Here is a 19,343-nt window from a genome sequence, read left to right on the forward strand (position 1 = left end):
GGGGTACTTAATGTCACAGGACGTACAGTTACGCCCTGTAGATACTGCGAGATCAGAAGCGATCCCACGCTATCCGGCAGCGGAAACTGGCTGTCTGTCACCGATAGCCGGCCTCCCGCTGCAACAAGGGGGGTGCATCGGGACAGTGACCCCTGCTGTTAACCCCTTACACGCTGCGATCTATGTAGATCGCAGCATGTAAAGGATTCACAGAGGTATCGCACTCCCTCTGTGACTTCCTCAATGTAATCGCAGAGTGCCGTTGGGTTACTATGGCAAGAGGATGCCAGATACAGACATCCTGCTTTGCCATTCCCTATGATCGCTATAACAAGCGATAAGGCATTGCAGGACAGAACCAACAATAATTTATATGCCTGCATTAAAATCAAACATTCGTTATTTGCTCATTGGCTCACATTTAGACTGAAAGATTAACGTTCACTTTCACTTATTTGAATGATTTTTTTGACCAATAATAGTTCTGTCTAAAAGCTGTAGGTATTTTTACGTGCGCCCGCCAGCGCCTTAAAAACGCGTGAACGGGCGCAAAAAACTAACGTTTGTGTGTCCGTTCAGGCGGCCTAGGCCCAGCGCATATTTGCCGAGGCCGCAATGCTGTTGGGTGGGGAGAGACAGCTTAGCTCTGCTAACCTGTCTCCCCCTTCCCTCCACCTTGCCGGCTCACCTCCTCTCTCCTCCCCTCCGGCTGTTCACAATGGGAGAGGGTGGGGCGGGGGTGGAGCTAAGCTCTCGCCCCTTGTCTGCAGCTAGCAATGGGAGAGGGTGGAGCTTAGCTCCGCCTCCATCCCGCCCCCTCCCATTGCAAACAGTTGGAGGGAATAAGAGAAGGGGAGGGAATTTAGCAGTCATGCTGCTAAACTCCCTCCCACCTCCCTTCTCTGGCCGATGTCATTGGCTCCCATACGAGTCTATGCAGCGGCCAAAGTATTCCGGGCAGATATATAGTTCCAGGACTATCATTTCTGCCCGGTGAAAAAGCGCCTGGTGCTATTTTGGCCGGTTGTGTGCTTTTATGCCACGGGAATACGCCTGTGTGATCTGATGCACTGGAATCCATGGTATTTTTATAACCTTGGAGTATATATGTGATGATGTGGCAAGATGCTTTGATACGTTTCTTGTCTAGGATTTTTAGCTATGTTGCTTTTCTTACAAAGAAACATAAGCACATTAGCCGACCATATCGGCAAGCATAACATAATATCTGGTAAGACTCCTTTTACATGGAGCTATAAATCATTCATACAAGTGGATAAGCAAAAAATGACAGAATTCACTCATTCACACGTGTAAACGATTTACCAGTGAATGTGAATGACTGAAAAAACGCCATTTACACGTAATGAACAATGATTTTAATGCCTGGATAAAATGAACAATGAATGGTAAGCAAACGAATTATAATTTGTAGTTCAATCGTTTGCTGTGTTTACACTATACAATAATCAATCAAATTCGCACAATAGAGATCCATATCACCACGTACATCATGGGGACAGTGCCATATGCATTACGACAAAGCAAGCTATGATCTACTGTATGTGTAGATGAACATGTAGCACATATAGTCACACATAGTTGTAGTTGGCTATGAGCGAATCATGTTGCAGGCTTGAGGCCGGGCTCACACCACCATATGCTAATACACTGCAGAAAAATTGCAGCGTTTTACCAAAATACGGAACTACAGAACTGCATATCCCTGCGTATGATCGCGTTTTTGCAGCATATGCCTGGGCATGAACAGCGTATTTTATGCACTCTGTCCTGCACTGGCTTCATGGTTTGTTCTTTCTTTTTTTAACTTCCTTCTCATGTCTCCTAGCAAGATGCATAAAAACACTGTACATTCCGAACACACCCATAGAGAACAATAAACGTGGTAAAACAGAATATCCTGCACTCTTTTTAATGTGCGTAATATACGCAATAAATATATGCAAGTGTGAATAGACCAATAAAAATCAATGTACTTTCATTGATGCCATTCATAATGTATTATGCGAGCGTACATTGCGTGCGTAATACACGATTCATAAACCTCATGTGACCCCGGACTTTTTTTGTCTATAGGATACAGTCAGGGTTTCATTTATGTTATTTTCATAAGAGCCCTATGACACAGGATGATTGTTAGGTACTTTAGCGCCTGATAGCTGTTCTAGTAATGATCACCTCTGTGCTTTTACACAAGAGAGATCTTCACTCAGAGAATGGCAACAGAGCGGGCCGTAGATTATTTCTGCCCATCGCCTCCATTCACAGTAAGCAGACAGTTGTTCGTAGATGAACGGCGGCATATTTACACAGGCCAATCGTCATTTGAGTTTTATGCCTGCACAATCCAAAAGACAAACATATTTTTGATCGTCATTCAGATCATGTGGGGATTTACACTAAACGATATCATTCAGATTCACGCGATCCAGTGAGTATCTGGACCATAATTGTTAATTGGAAAAGAGGCCTAACGGCCCATTTACACGTGACGATTATCGCTCAAAATTCATTCAAACGATCGAAAGTGAGCGATAATCGTTATGTATAAACGCGGGCAGTCGCGCTTTTGTCATTCAATAGTCCTTCATCTTTGACTTTTAGGCTGCATTCCCACGAACGTATATCGGCTCGGTTTTCACGCCGAGCCGATATACGTCGTCCCCATCTGCGGGGGGGGGGAGGATGGAAGAGCCAGGAGCAGGAACTGAGCTCCCGCCCCCTCTCTGCCTCCTCTCCGCCCCTCTGCACTATTTGCAATGGGGAGAGGTGGGATGGGGGCGGGGCTAATTCTTGGAACTTAGTCCCGCCCCCGTCCCACCTCCTTTCATTGCAAACAGTGCAGAGGGGCGGAAAGGAGGCAGAGAGGGGGCGGGAGCTCAGTTCCTGCTCCTGGCTCTTCCATCCTCCCCCCCCCCTGCACACGAGGACGACGTATATAAGCTCGGCGTGAAAACCGAGCCGATATACGTTCGTGGAAATACACCCTTAGGACGCCCACCCACTGGCGATTTTTTTTCCTTTGCGTTTTGCGTTTTTTCTCAAGAGCAATTAGTTTTGAATGTGTTCCTGTCCACTGGCGGGTTTTTTTTCGGTCCGTTGCAATTTTTAACATAGGAACTGTCAGTTGCATATGTGTCCTTATTTTTCTCTTAATGCACCCATGAATGTCAATGGAAATTAACGGAAAAGCCACAAAAAAGCCGCGAAAACGCCGCAAAAAACGCACGGAAAACTCGCCAAAAACGCGCCGAAAACGCTGCGTTTTTCACGCACGGAAATCGCAAACGCCAGTGGGTGGGCGCCTTTAGTCTGCATAAAACCTGTCGTTTGGCTGCTCGCTTTTCACTTGGTTTAAATGACAATTGTTTAGCGATTCATGGGGGGGGGGTTATCGTTTGGCAGGGTGAACTTTCTTGCGTCCAAAAAGGAAAAGCAATTGGCTGTTGGGTAAAGAAAGTAACTCTTTTTACACTCCTAGTGCTCAACCATTGGCTAGTAAATCATGGGCCGTTCTGATGCACACCGCAGAAGCTACAAAGAGCATCAAAAATACATTTGTCATCTTTTATTTCGCATGCTAGGGTCACGGCATCTTTTAAAGGTCAATTCACAAAAATCCTTTTTGTTTCGCATAAACCTACCATCTACTGATTTTTTCTCAATGCCAATGCCGAGAACACCTATACTAGCCATTGCCTTTTTTCTTTTCAGCGATTACAAACTTGACACCTAGAGATTCTCTTAAAGGTCAATTTACAAAACCCCTTTTTTTTGTTGCATAACTTGCCACCTACTGATTCTTTTGCAATGCCTATTTGGAGAACTCCTATATTAGCCATTGTACTCAAATTATGCACACCCACCAAATTAGAGCTACTTTAACCTTTTCCAATCCACTGTCTGAAGTCGAAAGACATTCTGATTGAAGGCTGTACAGCTTCTGATGTCAGAAGACATCCAGCAGGGTACTCTTACTGTATATTACTGGCCGCTCTGTTATCGGGGGTGTCTCCAGCATGTCCCATACTGCAGTACTGGCTCTAGCCAGCAGGTGGTCCATTTCTATCAATAATCGTTAGTAGAGATGAGCGAGCACCAAAATGCTCGGGTGCTCGTTACTCGAGTCGAACTTTCAGTGATGCTCGAGAGTTCTTTTCGAGTAACGAACCCCATTGAAGTCAATGGGCGACTCGAGCATTTTTGTATATCGCCGATGTTCGCTAAGGTTTTCATTTGTGAAAACCTGGGAAATTCAAGAAAGTGATGGAAACAACACAGAAATGGATAGGGCAGGCGAGGGGCTACATGTTGGGCTGCATCTCAAGTTCCCAGGTCCCACTATTAAGCCACAATAGTGGCAAGAGTGAGACCCCCCCCCCCCTCGCACTATCAGCATAAAGATCATTCTTCTCTGCCACAGCTGTAACAGCTGTGGCAGAGAAGAACGATGTTAGCCCATTGAATTCAATGGAGCCGGCAATACAGCCGGCTCCATTGAAAGCAATGGGCTGCCGGCGATCGTGGGATGAATTGTCGGGAATATATAAGCCCTTCCCTGCAATTCATCCAGAAATGTGTAAAAATAAAAAAAATATATACTCACCTTGTCCCGGCAGAACAATGTTAGCCCATTGAATTCAATGGAGCCGGCAATACAGCTGGCTCCATTGAAAGCAGTGGGCTGCCGGCGATCGCGGGATGAATTGTCGGAAAGGGCTTAAATAAATAAGCTCTTCCCTGCAATTCATCCAGAAATGTGTAAAAATAAAAAATATATATATACTCACCTGGCCCTGGCAGACGGAGTTCAGCGCGGCCGGCGGCAGTCCTCCTGAACTGCTCTGAACAGCTGTGAGTAGTATTCAGCAGCTGGGGATTTAAAATCCCTGCCTGCTGAATTAGCTGCCTCTGATTGGTCACAGCCTGACCAATCAGAGGCAGATCTCATTCACCACCCATTCATGAATTTATGAATGGGTGAGTGACTGCTGCCTCTCATTGGCTCAGCGGGACCAATCAGATTGGTCCCTGCTTGAGCCAATGAGAGGCAGCAGTCACTCACCCATTCATGAATTCATGAATGGGTGTGTGAGTGAGATCTGCCTCTGATTGGTCAGGCTGTGACCAATTAAAGGCAGCTCATTCAGCAGGTGGGGATTTTAAATCCCCGGCTGCTGAATACTACTCACAGCTATTCAGAGCAGTTCAGGAGGACTGCCGCCGGCCGCGCTGCACTCTGTCCGATCGCCGGCAGCCCATTGCTTTCAATGGAGCCGGCTGTATTGCTGGCTCCATTGAATTCAATGGTCAGTGCTCGTTTAACCGAGACGAGTACCGCGTGGTGCTCGTCTCGAGTAACGAGCATCTCGAGCACCCTAATGCTCGAACGAGCATCAAGCTCGGACGAGTATGCTCGCTCATCTCTAATCGTTAGCTTTAAACGCTCGTCTTTAAAAGCAAAACTATTGCTTACTTTCGATCGTTGAACGAATTTTGAGCGTTAATCGTTGCGTGTAAATAGGCCTTTAGTGAAACTCAAACTACATAAATAGATTGCCAACTTAACGAATGGTTTATCTTAAAACAATTAGCAAATCCTCAATAGAATGAAAAAAAATTGCCCTAGTTAAACACTTCTCAAGGTCGCTCATGGTTGTTTGAATGTGGCCTTGAAAGTGCAAAGGAAATGAATGATTTGTAATATGTGATCCACATCTGTTGCGCGCTGTAAATGTACAACTATGTGCGCCATCAACTTTTCAAATGGTTAGAGATTACTGTTATTTACACAAAACTATATAATTTACTTTACACATGCATGAAGACTGGTATATCAGCATTCACCTACTAACAACCCAATTTATTATAAACAACTACAAGCAATTCAGTGCAGCAAAGCAGAATGAATTGTAATGTTCATGTACAGGTGTACAATAACCTGCAAAAACAAACCATTTTTAGAATAAATCATATGTTGGCATGAGATGGCTGCACATTGAATGATAATAAATGTGAAGGAATGAGGAAGAAACCATAACCACATGCAAATGTATGTCTTAGCATTGCTTCAATCAGGAAAGAAAAGGAATAGGCAAATAAAGTAGGAAGAAAAAGAAGGAAATTAACAAAATATGTCCTAGTAGTAAAGGTCATAAAGGGGATTGAATGTATTTATTTCTGATGGTAGATGTAATGTAGCTTAATAAAGCTATATGCTTAAAGGAAATGTGTCATCAGAAAATGACTAGAGATGAGCGAGCATACTCGCTAAGGACAATTGCTCAATCAAGCATTGTCCTTAGCGAGTATCTCCCTGCTCGGAAGAAAAGGTTCGGCTGCCGACGCGGGTGACAGGTGAGTTGCGGCCATGAGCACGGGAAGTGGGGGGGGGAGAGGGAGAGAGAGATCTCCCCTCCGTTCCTCCCCGCTCTCCCCCGCCGCTCCCCGCCCGCCGCCGGCAGCCGAATCTTTGCTCCCGAGCGGGCAGGTACTCGCTAAAGGCAATGCTCGATCGAGCAATGGTCCTTAGCGAGTTTGCTCGCTCATCTCTAAAAATGACCTATCATATAAATTACATTTTTGTGTTATACATATTTTTTAAGAATTTTTGATGATTTTATTTAAATAAAAAAATCCTAAAATTCTGCATTTTTCACACTGACCACAGAACCTAATACTAGTCCATAACTTCTGATATGTAGACAATAGTTTGCAGCAGTCATCTCACTGAAGGCTTATTCACATGAGCGTATATCGACTTCCATTGACTACGCTTCTGTCTCATCCCATTTGTACTGCATATCAATACCTCTAGCTGCTGACCTTTGGCTTCCATTGACTTTGCTTCCATCTTATCCATTTCTACCGCATTTCATGACTTCCTGATAACAACTCCCGGCTATTCTGACTAGTCTCCACTGACCGGCTTGGCTACTACACAGCGGCTCCAATCCACCGCCGGTAAGACACTTACAGCACCAGTCTGTGATATCAAGCTGAAGAGATGTTGGGTGATGGAACAGGACAGTGACTAAAAGCACACAAGAAAGTCAACCAAAAATGCTTGAAAAAGCGAGGATGTGTGATTTGTAGTGGCTAAGTCAAAGTGCAGACCTTAACCTTATCAAGATGCTATGGCATGACTTGAAGAGTTTTGTTCATGCAAAGCATCCTAGAAACATTGTTGCTCATTTTCATGGAGGTATGGTCCACAATTACCCATCAAATTTGAGCAAATCGTATTTCCAGCAACAAGAAATGTTTGCTGGAGGTGATTGTTGCTAAAGGGGAATTCACTTACTTTTTCTTCCTGCACTTTATATTTACTCCGTGTGCTTAATAAAAGACATAAAATACAACTACTTGTGTGTTATTAGTTAAGTTATTGTGTTTGTCTAAGGGCTCAGCCAGACAAGTGTTTGTTTTTTTTGCACACCTATGTGCATAAAAACCCCTGCTCCACGCATGTTAAAAATGCGTGTGACCAAAGCTCCATGCCCATTGAAAGCAATGAGATGCTGGCAAGCCCCGCAGTGATTTTTGGGGAAGGTCTTGGAATATAAGCCCTTCCCTGAAAATCATTCCTAGCTGCTGTAAAAAGTAAAAAAAATATACATCACCTTTCCGCCTCCAGAAAGTGCTGGTCTGATTGGCTGAGCGCTCAGCCATTCATTGAATGACAGATGAGCGCTGTATGTGATTGGTCACAGCACTCAGCCAATTAGAGGGAGCGCTCAGCCATTCATTGAATTCAGTGTTCAGTGTTGAGGGTACTCCCCTATCTTTTGCAGTTGCGAGTATTTTGTGCCTGTAAAAGACGGACATGTGAACACTTTATAGGGAAGTAATGGTTCTATCAGACACACTTTTGTTTGATCTCATAGGCTCGCGGGAAAAAAAATGCTCATCTGACTGAGCCCTAAGGGCTCATGTCCACGGGGAAAAGAAGAATTAAAATCCGCAGCGGATTTTAACTCTTCTCCCGCGCGCGGATCCGCACCCCATAGGGATGCATTGAACACCCGCGGGTAGATAAATACCCGCGGATCGTCAATAAAAGTGATTTAAAAAAAATGGAGCATGAAAAAATCTGGACCATGCTCCATTTTCATGCGGGTCTCCCGCGGGGACGGCTCCCGCGGGCTTCTATTGAAGCCTATGGAAGCCGTCCGGATCCGCGGGACACAAAAATCACATTTTACTTACCCGCTCCGGTTCTTCTCTTCGGCGCCGCGCCATCCTCTCTCAGCCGCGGCCGGATCATTTTGCTTTGGCCCGGCGCATGCGCGGGGCACGTCACCGACGTCATCGTGCACATCCGCCGAGCCGAAGAATGAAGATCCGGCCGCGACGAGAGAAGATGACGCCGCCGCGAAGAGAAGAAACGGAGCGGATGGGAGGTGAGTTTATTGTCCTTTATTCTTATTTTCAGCGCTCATGTCCGCGGGGCAGGAGGGACCTGCTGCAGATTCTACATGTAGAATCCGTAGCGGGCCCGATTTTCCCCGTGGACATGAGGCCTTAGACTGCACTTACTGCAAATAGCAATCAGACCATATTTTTTGTTAAAAAAATTGCAGAAATCCATGTATTTCCAAAGGATTCACTTCTTTTTCTAGCAACTGTAGATGTACGGTTTATGATCATGTTAAACTCAGGAATCTGTACAACTTTACCAATTATAGGGGAATATTCCAGAAAGCATGAAGGACTTCTATTTCTCCTTTTTTCTCTTTTTAATTTGCTGAGAAGTTCTTAACTGGTAGCTTTGTAATACTGTATACTATTGTTTTATTAATATGACATGCTGAGAATAATGGAGTTCATATTACTAGAAATAAGCGGACAATTCAAAAGGTTATATATTTTAGTCATAACTGCCCCCTCTAGGGTATGTCCTACACAGGTACCTCAGTGCCAAGGAGGGATCTAAAAGATGTTCTTTACTTGAGCCCAAGAAAAAGCTACTGAAAAGCATAAAATCTGGTGAAATTCAGTTAGACTAATAACCCGATCCCTATAAAGCATACTTTCAGAGGTCCACAAAGATTACTTATATTTCCCTTGTTTTATATTTAACCCTTTCCAATCCACTGTCTGACGTCATAAGACATTATGATTTAAGGCTGTACAGCTTGGATATTGGAAGACGTCCGTTGGGGTTCTCTTACTGTATATTGCCAGCCTCTCTGCTGTCTGAGCCTATCCAACGTGTCACCCCATGCAGTACTGGCTTTAGCCAACAGATAGCGCCGTTGTATAACGGCATAAAAAGAGTAAGCCCCCTAGGAAAACCAGGATACAAAATGGATTGGAAAGGGTTAAAAGAAACCTGCTATGACCTTTTAGCACTATAAAATACGTTATGGGGCTCAAAGGTCAGGGAATAGGGTGCCCAGGGAGCGGTGTTTTATACTTACCGGGCACCCCGTTCCTGCGCAGTGTGCCCGAAATCCACACTTGCCAGCAGCGTGACTCTTTTCCAATCACATCCAAATTTTCACCTTTTGAGTCAAGTTAGACTTTGAATATTTTCTCTTTCATAAAAAGGCTATTATGATTATTATGATTACAAAACCTGTACAAGATCCTATTAAAGTTTCTATTAACACTGCATGAAACTTTGTCAAAATGTCTTACATCTTAGAAAATATCTGTATATCATTTGTTCAAGTTTCTAGAAACCGAAGTTTATTTTTATTCAGGGACTAACTGACTTTTTTATACTGAAAGCGGCATTACATAAATGCACTCAGAAGCTGGTTTACTCAATGATCGAGTTATTTACATTGGGAATTAAATGCTGTTTGAAGAATGTAGCTTTTAAGTGAGTCAGAATAAATGTATCTGTCAAGCCAAATGACATATTTTTAAAAATTTGGAGAGAAATCTATTGTTTACTTCACGTTGCTCCACTTCCGGGGATTTTTTTTCTCTTTAATGCATGTTAAGAACTACAACAGGTTAAATGTGGTTGATGTAAAAATACACACCGTGGGAGAGATTATTACTGCCTGAAACTTAGACAATTTAAAACTTAACCAGGCAGACAGGAAACGCACCAAACTAATCTCCATAGCATTTGCTGTGTGATAGAATTGTTGCACATTGCCAGACTTGTTACACAATCTTCGGTTGGCTTACATTTTTTGTGCCAAAACTGAGAAAAAATGGGGTGCAGCCTAAGATCTTTCTTAGGCTAACTTCACACAGGCAATGCTCGATATGGGGCCCTGAATCCCATCCCCATTCCGCGCACCCGGCCATGTAAAATCTTCGTGGATGTATGGCGTTTTCATGGCAAAACAGCCTTGCATCATCTCAGGGATGTAGGGAACCTCCACCAAGGCTATCAGAACCATTGGAGAGGATTGCAGAGTTTCTCTCATTGCTTTTAATGGGGCCCGGCCCGCTGACGGTGGCCCCATTGAAACCAATGGGACTGCAATGCGAGATCATACAGCCAAATAGAACATGCCGCGATTTGTTTCCCGCATCACAGTGCCAGGCAGGAAGACATTGCTCATGTGTATGACTCTATTCAAAAGAATGGGGTTCATATTTGTGCGAGATTTGAGCATCTCCAAACCCACAAATCTTGTGCGATTTTATCGCCCATGTAAAGCCAGCCTTAGGCCTTAGTCACACGGGCATTTTTTTCCCCGCAATTTGCGGATCGCATGACGGATGCGCATCCGCAAATCGCGTGACCGGGGCAAAATCGCCCGAAAATACTGCTCCTAGCCGCGTTTCAATAGAAACGGGCCAGAGCTGTCCAGCGCATTGAATTCAATGGAGCCGGCAATACAGCCGGCTCCATTGAAAGCAATGCGCTGCGGGCGATCGCGGGATGAACTGTCAGGAAGGGCCTAAATATATAAGCCCTTTCCTGCAATTCATCCAGAAATGTGTAAAAATAAAAAAAAATATATACTCACCTTGTCCCGGCAGACGGAGTTCTCCTGAACTGCTCTCTCTAGAATTCAGCAGCCGGGGATTTAAAATCGCCGCCTGCTGAATGAGCTGCCTCTGATTGGTCACAGCCTGACCAATCAGAGACAGCTCTCACTCACACCCATTCATGAATTCATGAATGGGTGTGAGTGAGAGCTGCTTCTGATTGGCTCAGCGCAGGGACCAATTTTTTTGTAAGGTAAATAGGCAAAATGGCTATTTTCACTATATTTTTTGTATTTTATTCACAGCTTGCACTTTTTTACTTGGGTGCCTATGAAAACGAGGATAAAAAATTTGTGGTGGTTTTTTTTCATGCGTGTGTTTTTTTTTACATACTAATCAGGGGAATAAGGGGGTTTGACTTAAAAAAAATATATATATTTTTTTACTATTTTTAGTTCACTTTTTAAAAAAACTTTTTGTTAGAATCATAGAATGGTAGAGTTGGAAAGAACCTCCTGGGTCATCGGGTCCAGCCCCCTGCTCAGTGCAGGATTTACTGAATTATCCCAGACAGATATTTGTCCAGCCTTAGTTTGAACACTTCCATTGAAGGAGAACTCACCACCTCCTGCAGTAACCTGTTCCACTCATTGATCACCTTCACTGGCAGAAAGTTTTTTCTAATATCTAATTTGAGTCACCTCTCTTTCAGTTTCATCCCATTGCTTCTAGTCTTTCCTTGTGCAAATGAGAATAGGGCTGATCCCTCTGCACTGTGACAGCCCTTCAGATATTTGTAGACAGTTATTAAGTCTCCTCTCAGGCTTCTTTTTTGCAAGCTAAACATTCCCAGATCCTTTAACCGTTCTTCATAGGACATGACTTGCAGACCGCTCACCATCTTCTCTGAACTTGCTCCAGTTTGTCTATGTCTTTTTTAAAGTGGGGTGCCCAGAACTGGACACAGTATTCCACATGAGGTCTGTCTAAGGAAGAGTAGAGGGGGATAATTACCTCACATGATCTAGACTCTATGCTTCTCTTAATACATCCCAGAATTGTTTTTGCCTTTTTGGCTGCTGCATCACATTGTTGACTCATGTTCAGTCTATGATCTATTAGTATACCCAAGTCTTTTTCACATTTGATGCTGCTTAGTCCAATTCCTCCCGTTCTGTATGTGCTTTCTTCATTTTTCTTGCCCAGATGTTGGACTTTGCATTTCCACTAGGGGACTTGAATTTCACCACTTTTCATTGTTCTTGTAATACACTGTTATACTTTACTAAAGCAGTGTATTATGAAGCTCAGCCAGAGACTGAGGCTCATAGGTCACCGTACCAGGCAAACCTGGAGTCCATCTTTAAGCCTCCAGGTGTCATAGCAATCCATTGGGACCTCGCGATCACATCCCAAGGCTCCAATGGGTTACAACAGGAAGTCCCTCTCCTCCGTCAGCCCTTGCATGCTGCAATCGCATTGACCGCTACATGTAAAGGGTTAAACAGTATGGATCATCTGGTTCACTAATCCAGATAGGTTTTTATTTACAGAACAGCTATACATGCAACACTTTTTTGGGGAATAAGTACAATTGCCTTCCTCAGGAGTAAAAACCTATAGGACAAACTACATAATACTTGCTTTATATAATATACACATTCATTACTAACAATCGTTTCCACATGGTGAAATTCAGGCAGAACTCTTAGTCCCGTGGGTTTATATGCATCCACACAAATAGCCAGCAGTTCAATAATGTGGACATAGATACAATCATGCATTCTATGATAGAGCACACATAAGGGAGTATACACTAGCAAAGTTAGCCTAAGGCCTCCTTCACATGACTGTATGCATTTTTACGTTCGCCTGTATGCAGCATAGTTACGCATGAACGACTTTTTGACACAATTGAATCCCGATCTTCATTCGTGTATTTAAAGCCATTCACGCAGGGCGCTGCTGCGTGAGGCCTCAGTCACACGGGCGCATCGGCACGCGTACACTAGCGCCGATGCGCCCGTGTGACTGACAGCAGCAGACGGACGTACCTGCAGACGGCCGTCTCACTGCAGCGCTTCATTGCCGGTCATGTGTTCTTTCCTCCGGCGCTGCAGAGAGGCGGCCGTCTGCAGGTACGTCCGTCTCCTTCCTGCAGTCACACACGCGCATCGGCGCCGGTGTACGGGTGCTGATGCGCCCGTGTGACTGAGGCCTGAATGTTAAAAAATACGCAGAAGCGATGACAAGCAACGATTGGCAGAAATCCTCGGAATGGCATTAAAATGACTAATTAGGGTGTGTTGTCTTCTTTTGCCAGCGATGAACGCAGGGTAACTCCCTCCCCCTCCCTTTTTTCCAGCTGCCATAGAAGTCTATGGGAGCTTACTGGGTATCACGTCTACAGTTAGGTCCAGACTCATCATTTTTCATGCCATAAATAATATACATCCGAAAATGATTGTGTTTGTCCTATTTTTTCACTTGCATATAGTTTATGCGGGAAAAAACGTTTATCTGAATGAAGCCATTGAAATCCAATGCTTCGCATGGTCTCGCTTTAGGTACATTTTTTTTGCGCCAAAATACCTTGTTATGTGAATAAGCCCTAAGGGTGCATTCACATTGACACGACTTGCATTGCACAGCATACGGACAACTTGTACATGTGCTGTGATGTGCGGGAGACCATATATCAGCATGTTCTATTCCTGTGTGAGGCTCGCACGAATATAGAACATGCCCTGATTGTTCCATCTCGCAGAATCACTGTAAAAGAAAAAATGCCCATTTAAATCCACCCACTGCAAATAATGGGTTGTATTTTTGTACAAGTTTTCTGAATATCGCAAAGCACGAAACTCACACGTTTATCTCACTCTTGCAAATGCACCCTAAGGGCTTAGTCAGACATGCATTTTTTCACGCGATTTGCGCATGCGTCCGGCGATTTTATAAAACCATTGCTTTGCAATGGTATTGGACACATGAGCACTTTTTATGCGCTCGTCCGATAAATTATAGAACAGAAATCGCAGATCGCACCTATCTGCGATCTGCGATTCCTGTTCTCTCTTCTATATGCGCTCAATGGGAACACATGGTAGACAAATCATTCTTCTCTACCACAGCTGTAACAGCTGTGGCAGAGAAGAACGATGTTTGCCCATTGAATTCAATGGAGCCGGCAATACAGCCGGCTCCATTGAAAGCAATGGGCTGCCGGCGATCGCGGGATGAATTGTCGGGAAGGGCTTAAATATATAAGCCCTTCCCTGCAATTCATCCAGAAATGTGTAAAAATGAAAAAAATATATATACTCACCTTGTCCCGGCAGATGGAGTTCTGCCGCGGCCGCCGGCAGTTCTCCTGAACTGCTCTCTCTAGTATTCAGCAGCCGGGGATTTAAAATTGAATGACAGCTGAGAGCTGCCCCTGATTGGTCCCTGCGCTGAGCCAATCAGAGGCAGCACTCACTCACCCATTCATGAATTCATGAATGAGTGAGTGAGAGCTGCCTCTGATTGGTGAGGGCTGTGACCAATCAGAGGCAGACCATTCAGCAGGCGGGGATTTTAAATCCTTGCCTGCTGAATACTACTCAGAGCAGCTCAGGAGAACTGCCGGCCAGCCGCGGCTGAACTCCAGCTGCACAGACAAGGTGAGTATATATATATATATATATATATATATTTTTTTTTTTTTATTTTTTTTTTTATTTTATTTATTTTTTTTACACGTTTTTGGATGATTTTCAGGGAAGGGCTTATATTTTTAAGCCTTCCCGAAAATTCATCCCGCGCTCGCCGGCAGCCCATTGCTTTCAATGGAGCCAGCTGTATTGCCGGCTCCATTGAATTCAATGGGCAAATATCATTCTTCTCTGCCACAGCTGTTACAGCTGTGGCAGAGGAGAATGATTTGTTTAGTATATGTTCTCAATGGGGTCGGCGCTGCTGCTGCCGGCCCCATTGAGCGCATATAGATAACACAAGGAATCGCAGATCGCAGATAGCCGCGATCTGCGATTTCTTGTCCTATAATTTATCGGACAAGCGCATAACAAGCGCCCATGTGTCCAATACCATTGCAAAGCACTGGTTCTATAAAATCGCAGATCGCATGCGCAAATCGCGCGAAAAATCGCCCGTGTGACCGAGGCCTAAAAAGAAAAAGGAAGCAAAGCTTGACAAAAATATTATAAGTTCCAAAAAATTTGATAAATGAAGACCAGAGCTCATCCTGCAAAAAAAAAAAATCCCCATAGAGCTCTGTCGATGAAAAAATCAAAATGTTATGGCTCTTGGAGTGTGGCGACAGAAAAGCACATCTTAAGAAAAGTAAGTAAGTGTCTTTAGTGTACAAAGTTAGAAAAATAAAAAAATATATATAAATTTAGTTTAATTGAAATCATGCTAACTCAGAGAATAATGCTATCACAGTATTTATTCTGTATGCAGAACACCGTAAAAATGGAATCAAAATACAATGGCAGAATTTATTTATTTATTTTGCTTTTTTTTAATTTTAATTCCCCTTAAACAAACAATAAAAGTAATAGAATACATTTTATGTACCCCAAGTAGTATTTGGTCAGTGACAGAATTTTAATATTTTCACCTTTCTGCAGCCCCACAATAGATTCGAAACAAAGCCATCAAGATGTAAATTAGGGTGAATGCACACGGGCGGATTTGAATTGCGGAATCCAGAGCGGGCAACCGCCTCCGGATTCCGCAGCAAATACTGCCTATAGCATGCAAGCGATTGTTCATGTGCACGAGAGGAAACCAATTGCGATTTCAGCTCGCGGATGAAAAATCGCGGCATGCTCCATTTACCTGCGGATGGACAGCTTCCATTGAGGTCAACGGAAGTCGTCCAGCCCGCGGTCCATCCACCATTGACATGACGGACAGGATGCGGATTCCGCAGGTTAAAAAAACGAAAGTTTTTAAGAAAAAATCTGTACTGCACATGTCTGACGGTGAGCCGTACGGACTATCCGCAATACAGAATGAAGAAAAAGAAAGCAGGTACGTGCGGACGGCGCTGCTGCTAGGACCGGAATTCGACACGTCTTTGTGAATGCGGCCTTAAGTGTAGATTGTCAGCTTTAAAAGAGCTTGTCCTACAAAAATATTGGTTACAATTACATTCAGCCCATAATTTTAAACATGTTTTGTATTTACACTTATAAAAAAATGCTCATACCCCATATACTCCATGACTAATGGTAGAATAACACCACTCACTGTCTCTATTTTGTGTCCAGCACAGTAAGTGTTTCCCGCTCAGTGTTGCTTCCTTCTCTGCTTCACTAGGTATGTAGAGTTGGCACCGAGCCTGGCTGGCTGGTATTTTTCCTTAGAGGCTGGTGCCAGCAAGTACTGTGTTGTATATATACAGCAGGCACTATATAGTTTATCTGGTGAGATATGATACATATGTATTTAGGATAGCTGTACAGGGGGACTATGTGCTGATAAAGTGGACATAACTGTCAAATCCCACTCTGTGTTAAAGGGGTTGTCCCGCGAAAGCAAGTGGGGTTATACACTTCTGTATGGCCATATTAATGTACTTTGTAATGTACATCGTGCATTAAATATGAGCCATACAGAAGTTATTCACTTACCCACTCCGTTGCTGGCGTCCTCGTCTCCATGGTGCCGTCTAATTTCAGTGTCTAATCGCCCGATTAGATGCACTTGCACAGAAGGGTCTTCTCCCTTCTGGACGGTCCGGGCACGAGCGGCGTCCTGGCTCCGCCCCCTTCTACGCATCATTGCGTAGCTCCGCCCCATTACGTGTGCCGATTCCAGCCAATCAGGAGGCTGGAATCGGCAATGGAACGCACAGAGCCCATGGTGCACCATGGGAGAAGATCCGCGGTGCATCGTGGGTGAAGATCCCGGTGGCCATCTTGGAGGAAAAGAAGGAAGAACTTGCAGAGAGGGGATTCGGGTAAGTAAAATTTTTTGTTTAAATTTCAACACATCCCTTGGGTTTGTCCTGCGCTGAACGGGGGGCCTATGCAAAAAAAAAAAACGTTTCGGCGCGGGACAACCCCTTTAAGCCATAACCCCCAAACCAAACCCCTTTTTAAGCTTGTCCAGTATTTTATGGTGAGTAAGGTAGCAACCCTTTGGTCAGAGGTGTAACTTGCACCTCCTAGTCCCCCAATGCAAAACCTGTAACAGGACCCCCAACTGTAATACTTTATTTATAATTCTGGGCTCCCTATATGGAGAACAGAGGCCATATGGTTCCCCTAAGGCTCCTGGGCCCAGGTGAAACCGCATCCTCTATAGTCATGCCAGTGCCTATGGATATATGAATGGGTCAGAAGTGTATAAAGGCAGTACTATTGTACCTTGTCATCACCGGAAGCTAGGAGGTTGACAGAGTTTGCATGGGGGAACTTCCCTGTCACACCCTTAGCTCCCGATTGGCTGAATTTCTGAATGTCCTAGCAGCGTGTGTATTGATCTTATGCCTGTGCTGGAGGGTTAGGGTTTGTTTTCCTGTTAGGCTTACATTATTAGCTATAAATGCAGAAACCTACCAGGAAAACTAACCCTAACCCTCCAGCCCAGGCACAAAATCAATACACACGCTGCAGCTGTCCCTGCGCTCCCTCAGTGATCAATGCGGTCACTTTTTTGCAGCCGCTGCGCCGGCTGTCAGCTCCGTCCCGGCTACCTTGTCAGCTCAGTCCGGGCCGCCTTGTCAGCTCTGTCACGGCCGCCAATTGCCCTAGTCACTCACTGTTGTAGTCTGCTGTCCCTCTGCCTCAGTTGCCGCCTCTGCCGTCGCCGCTCGTACTCTTGGCAAGGTCCTCCTGCCATGTCAGAATAGCACTTGGGGATTAAACATGCCCCCAGCCAATCAGAAGCTGGAGGCGTTACTGAATTTTTTGACAGCTGTATTATGTTGCCACCCCTAGCCTCCGGTGGTGACAAGGTACAATAGTACCTACAGAGGCTACATTTTGAAAATTCTGTCACTGTCCAAATAATTCTGGACCCAATATGTAAACAGTTTTTACCCTTACTTATTGTCTTTCTATCTTTCCTTTGTACAATATAATGCAAGCCATCATAGGCAGGGTCCTCCCTCATTCTGTAGTAGCCTGTCACTCAGTAAGATGTTTATTTTATTGGCTTGTTTTTAGAGTTTGTTATGCACCCTTAGGCCTTAGTCAGACGGGCGTTTTTTCGCGCGATTTGCGGATCGCATGACGGATGCGCATCCGCAAATCGCGTGACCGGTGCCCGAAAATCACCCGAAAATCTGCTCCTAGCCGCGTTTCATTAGAAGCGGGCCGGAGCTGTCCAGCGCATTGAATTCAATGGAGCCGGCAATACAGCCCGCTCCATTGAAAGCAATGCGCTGCAGGCGAGTGTGGGATGAATTGTCGGGAAGGGCTTAAATATATAAGCCCTTCCCTGCAATTCATCCAGAAAAGTGTTAAAATAAAAAATATATATATACTCACCTGCTCCCGGCAGCTGGAGTTCCGCGCGGCCGGCCTGCAGTGGGTGTGAAGGGGGTGTGAGTCAGACCTGCCCCCTGATTGGCTCAGCGCTGAGCCAGCTGTTACAGCTGTGGCAGAGAAGAAGGATTTGTCTTCTATATGTTCTCAATGGGGTCGGCGCTGCTGCCGCCGGCCCCATTGAGCGCATATAGAGAAGAGAACAGGAATCGCAGATAGGTGCGATCTGCGATTTCTGTTCTATAATTTATCGGACGAGCGCATAAAAAGCGCTCATGTGTCTGATACCATTGCAAAGCAATGCTTTTATAAAATCGCCGGACGCATGCGCATGCGCAAATCGCGGCAAAAAACGCCCGTCTGACTAAGGCCTTATAGATTTATTATTTACAGTGCCCTGGAAGTTAAAGGGGTTGTCTCGCGAAAGCAAGTGGGGTTAAGCACTTCTGTATGGCCATATTAATGCACTTTGTAATATACATCGTGCATTAAATATGAGCCATACAGAAGTTATTCACTTACCTTCCCTGCGCTGGCGTCCCCGTCTCCATGGCTCCGTCTAACTTCAGCGTCTAATCGCCCGATTAGACACGCTTGCGCAGAAGGGTCTTCTGCCTTCAGCTCGGTCTGGCACGAGCGACGTTCTGGCTCCGCCCCCTTCTACGCGTCATCGCATAGCTCCGCCCTGTCACGTGTGTCGATTCCAGCCAATCAGGAGGCTGGAATTGGCACACGTGACGGGGTGGAGCTACGCGATGACGCGTAGAAGGGGCGGAGCCAGAACGCCGCTGCTGCCGGACAGACCTGAAGGCAGAAGACCCTTCTGCGTAAGCACGTCTAATCGGGCGATTATATGCTGAAGTTAGACGGAGCTATGGAGATGGAGACGCCAGCGCAGGGAAGGTAAGTGAATAACTT

The sequence above is a fragment of the Eleutherodactylus coqui genome, chromosome 1 (assembly GCF_035609145.1).
Source record: "Eleutherodactylus coqui strain aEleCoq1 chromosome 1, aEleCoq1.hap1, whole genome shotgun sequence".
Classification (NCBI taxonomy): domain Eukaryota; kingdom Metazoa; phylum Chordata; class Amphibia; order Anura; family Eleutherodactylidae; genus Eleutherodactylus; species Eleutherodactylus coqui.